This window comes from Ictidomys tridecemlineatus, unplaced genomic scaffold (assembly GCF_052094955.1).
Source record: "Ictidomys tridecemlineatus isolate mIctTri1 unplaced genomic scaffold, mIctTri1.hap1 Scaffold_110, whole genome shotgun sequence".
Classification (NCBI taxonomy): domain Eukaryota; kingdom Metazoa; phylum Chordata; class Mammalia; order Rodentia; family Sciuridae; genus Ictidomys; species Ictidomys tridecemlineatus.
Window position 1 is genome coordinate 55657 of NW_027521036.1, and position 5189 is coordinate 60845.

General features: G+C 42.8%; 1 long non-coding RNA gene across 2 annotated transcripts; it reads left to right on the forward strand.

The window, feature by feature from the left end:
- Window positions 1–783: 783 nt before the first annotated feature.
- LOC144372483 (uncharacterized) lies at window positions 784–4772 on the forward strand. 2 transcript variants are annotated; one of them, XR_013432481.1, is made up of 3 exons: window positions 784–2455; window positions 2985–3113; window positions 4420–4772. It is a non-coding gene; the product is annotated as an uncharacterized LOC144372483 (long non-coding RNA). The 2 variants fall into 2 exon arrangements; XR_013432480.1 differs by having other exon boundaries at window positions 784–3113.
- Window positions 4773–5189: the final 417 nt, after the last annotated feature.

Here is a 5189-nt window from a genome sequence, read left to right on the forward strand (position 1 = left end):
GTATTCCTTCTATACCTAGTTGTTCAGCATTTTCATCATGAAGAGATGTTGATTTTATCAAATGCATTTTCTACATCTATTATATCGGTTTTGTCCTTCATTCTGTTAATGTGGGATATTACATTTATTGATTAGATAGTGTTGAACCATTATTGCATCCTTGAGATGCATTCCACTTGGTCATGTTGAATAATCTTTCTAGTGGGCAATTGAATTTAGTTTGCTAGTATTTTGTTCAGGATTTTTGTATCTTTATTCATCAAAAATATTAGCTGTGGTGGCTGGGGCTGGGGCTCAGCAGTAGCACACTTGCCTGACGTGTGTGAGGCACTGGGTTCGATTCTCAGTACCACATACAAATAAATAAATAAAATAAAGTTTTATCAACAATTAAAAAATATTTTTAAAAAATAGCTGTGGATTAGTTTTTGTGTGTGTTGTCAGGTTTTGGTATCATGGAATTGCTGGCTTTATCAAATGTATTTGGAAGAATTTCTTTCTCTTCTATTTTTGGGAATTACTTAAGGAGAACTAGAAACTGTTCTTCAAATATTTGGTAGAACTTTTAGCAGTAAAGCTCTCTTGTATTGGAATTTTCTTTTCTGGAAGGCTATTACTACTGATTCAATCTTGTTACTTATTATAGGTCTGCTCAGCTTTTTTATTTATTCATGATTCAATCTGGCTGGGTAAGATATATATGTGTACGTGTTCAGGAATTTTTCCATTTATTCTAGGTTACCAAATTTTTGCAAATAATAACAAACATGGGTATCTTTGTTCCTAATAATCTCAAATGATTCTTTGTACTTTTGTGGTGTCAGTTGCAACCTTTCCCTTTTCTTGTCTGAATTTGAGTCTTCTCTCTACTTTGCCTAGTTGTCTAGCTACTGACTTTTCACCTGTGTTTAGTTCTTTGAAGAACCAGCTCCTTATTTCATTACTCTCTCGTGCTCCTTTTTAGTCTCTGATTCATTATTTGTGCTCTGCTCTGAACTTATTATTTATTTCTTCCTTTCCACTAATTTTGGTTCAGGTTTGGATACTAGATATTTTTAATACACTTGATAAACAAGAGTCTCCCAGGCTTGCTTAAAAATCACAGTGGACTGGTCATTTTTCTGGCTTTTCTAGTATATCTAACCTGGCATATACAATTTTCTGAGCCACAAAGCACATGCTTCTGATTCCTTCCTTTACTACCTTTCTTCAAACTATGGATTTTTCATTTTATTCAGATTACAATATCACTTTCCAACCTAAAAAAAGGCAATCTCCTGGGACAGTAGTGCCATCTCCTAAGAGTCAAGCTAAAAGCTATGAACCATAATTATGAACTCTTTCTCATGCAGCTGTGATCCCATCCTCACTGCACCCACCATGACTCAGCATGCACAGTCCCTTCTCCTGTGTCTGATCGTCCTCTGCCAGGCAGGCCCTTCCCTCACAGCAGGCCTGGCACCACCATTGCAAGGTGATGTGCTGCTGCGTGTAGGCATTGTTCAAAGGGCAGAGGGGAAGTGGGCTATGTCCTGGGACATGAGGTTGTTGTCCCCTCCACTTCAAAGGAGGGGAACATGCTCACCTTAAACAGGTGAAGCAGAGAGCTTGGGAAGGGCCATTATTGCTCTGCCAGCTCAGCCCTTCAGAGGGATGGAGAGGAGATGCCTAAAGGGTCCTTTCTTACCAGTCCAACCCGCCTTTTTTCCTCACAGGCACTCACTCCCTTTGCTATGACTTCTAAGGCAGCACCTGGACAGCAATGGTGTACAGTCCACGCCCAGGTGGACCAGAAGAATTTTTTCTCCTATGACTGTGGCATGGACAAGGTTAACTCCTTGAGTGCCCTGGGAGGGAAAGTGAGTGCCACAGTCACCTGGGAAGAGCAGAAAACCTCACTGAGAGATATTGGGAATACACTAAATCAGAAACTAGCTGACATTAAAGCAGAAAATGACATGGCCAGAGGTATGTAAGGATAGTCCAGGGACATGAGAGAGCTGATATTGGTTGAAGGAAATTGATTGTGTGCATATAAAAAAAAAGAGTTAGATGTTGGTCCCTCTAAAAGCCCAGACATAGCTGTTTTGGAGGATAGAACACAGCCAGATTAGAAGGAAAACAGGGAAGGTGGTACTGAGTTGGACAAAGGATTTGTTAAGAAAGGAGGATGATTTCTCTCTGATGGGGGCAGGTGTGAACACCCTGGAGGGCAGGATGTGTTGTCAGCATAAATCCAACAGCTCCTGGAAGTTTGGCTTCAATGAACAGATGTGGCTCCTTTTTGACTCAGACAACAGAAAGTGGAGAGAGATACATCCTGGGTCCAACTGGATGAAAAAAATGTGGGAAAATGACAAGGAGGTGACCGAGTTGTTGCACAGGTCCTCGATAGGTGACTGTAGAACCTGGATTCAGAACTTGAAGGAATGGGAGGCGGAGTTGGAGCCAACAGGTAACTGGCAGGAGGGGGAAGAAGTGGGATTCACATGAGATGCTGCTACGTGTGTGTGTGTGTGTGTGTGTGTGTGTGTGTGTGTGTGTGTGTGTACAATCCATCAAGCATGAGTCAGACCTGGGTTAACATTCATAGTTATAGTCTTCCTATCTTTTTCCCTTCTCACCTCCTAATGTGTCTTTTTTAGTGCACATTCTTTGGGTCTGACATGTGCTCGTCTCTTTTTGGAAATTCCTCTAAATCACTTCACATGTCAGCTTCTCCACCACCATCCTCATGGGTCTCCTCATATTCTGCCACCAGGAAGGATGAGTTGTATGGTCACCCAGGCTTCTCCCATTAGCTGTATGAGCCCCTTAAAGACATGGCCTGTTTCCTGTCTCCCTCACTTCTCAGGACCTGTCACAGCAGCTGCCACATAGCAGAGATCTGCCTTCCTGAATGACTTGGGGCAGCAGGATCTAAGCAGATATGTCCTCATATTTTGGTCTGAAGAAGGGCTAACACTCTTGTGTTTTCATTTCAGGACCTTCAACCACCACCCCAGACACAGTCACTGAGAAGTCCTCAGCCAGTACCTTTAATCACTGGAATTCAGTACCTTTAATCACTAGAATCCTCATCATAGGATGCATCATAATTTTTTTTCTGACAGGTATTGTAGGCAGATTGAAGAGAGGGATGGGGGAGATGGGGGAGCAATGAGGACAGGCAAGTAAATTCCCAAGATCCTAGTCTGTACCTTGACTGGTCCTTCCCATTCTGAGGTGAGACAGAAGAATCAGGCCTCCAGTCACTGGAAGCAATAGCTTGACCATGCTCAGCCCTGAGTTCTGAGAAATCCTCCCTGTCAGGGCCCAAGGGAAAGAGGAGTGACCATACCAAGGCCGCCTGTGGATTCTAAAGGGTTTTAGCTTATGCAGGTCTGGTTCAGACCAGATTTCTATAAGAGGGACACAGTGGGGCATGGTGTGGAGATAACAGGAACACAGGAAGAAAATACCCAATCCTGAAAGATGGCAGCATGGTATCTCCATTCAGTGTGTACAGAGAAAGGAACTTCATACCCACAGTCAAAGAAGAGGGTCCTGGGACCTCGGTCCTGGCTCAGTGGTAGAGTGCTTGCTTAGCATGTGTTAGGCACTGAGTTTAAACTTAAAATAAAGTTATTATGTTCATATATAAAAGAGAGGGAGAGAGAGGGTCCTATGGCTAATGCCAGGGTAAGGCACAGGGAAGGCCTTTCCCAGCCCAACCTGGAAGGCTGGAGTTCAGGGCTGCATTTCCACAGGAGGCTCATTTCCAGAAGCTGAGTTGAAAACAGAGTGGAGTCTGTTCAGGATGAAGGCAGAGGATGCCAGTTCTCTGGGGACTCCTACAACACCAGGATTGGGCTGTGGCCCTGGAACCCAGCCTCCTGCAGACTCCAGATCCTGAGCCAGCTCAGCAGCCCCTGCCTTGAGCAGAGCCTCTGCAGAGACTGGTGGGGCTGAGCAGCTGCTGGGGTCTGATGCTCCAGCTGACTTAACCAGAGTGGAGGGAGTAGGCAGGGCCAGTCACTTTTAGAGCTCTGCTGCTCCCAGGTAAGGAGAGGTTGAGGGAGAAGGGGGAAGAAACATGTCATCTGCAACCCCACCCAAAGTCTGGGAACTAGGTTCCATATCCCCTCTCTTTGGCCGGACTCTCCGCATCCCCAGGTCCTATGGACCCTCCTATCGGGGGAGGAGCAGACTTCCAGTCAGGGAGCAGATCCAGTCATTAGGGCTTCAGTCCTGAGACCAAAGCCTATAGCAGGGCAGGAACTGATTCTGGCCTGTGGGAAAGAAGGGAGGAGGGTGATAGAGGCTGTTGGATCCTTGGGTAATGGATGGAGGGAAATACATATCCCAAAGTGAGCACCCAGAAGAATTGAGATAGAATTTCTTCAGAGAGTCGAAGTAACACCTGTTTCTTTTCTAAAGGTGCTCCCAAGAAACTTCTGAAAATGTGATTCAGTTAAATAACTGGCCTTAACGGTCTTCTGCCCGTCTACTCCCTGCTCTTCCTCCATAGAGCAGATGAAGATTGAAGTACAAATCCAGAGGCCTCCAGTACGTCATCATGTATTCTAACTTAGCCTACAGCTCTCCGTTCATATCCAGCATGGGTGAGGTACCCATGGGAGAGATGGGCTGGCTGTGAAATAAAAACTGTGAAAGTAATCTATCAAGAAATAAATACAAAATGGCAAGAATCATATTTTCAAAGCAGGGCATGACCTGTTGGTAAAGTGCTTCCCTTGCACAAGGCCCCCGGTTCAATCCCTAACACCACACACACAAAAAAAATTATATACTTCATATTGTTAACTTTTAAATAAGCCAGTGTGTCTTAATTGTCTTTTCGAAATATAGTTTACTTCTCAGTGTAGAGAGTAACGTAAAATTTTATAACGTATTTATTTAAATATAAAATATTAAATAACACCATTAATTTCCAATTAATTTGTTATTATTATATAGTTTAAGAGCTATTGTTGTAGAAACTTTTGTTTGAAGAACATCAGCTTAGTAAAATGTTCTTTTAAATCTTGTACTTTAATGACGTGTATATTTGGGAAATAAAGATACAATTAATATGTTATTAATAATTATCATAATTACACTGATTTTTTTATATTAACCAAGTTTAGCTTTTAAAGAAAAATTTGAAATATGGAATGTAATGTGGTACTTTTAAAATAACAGTTATT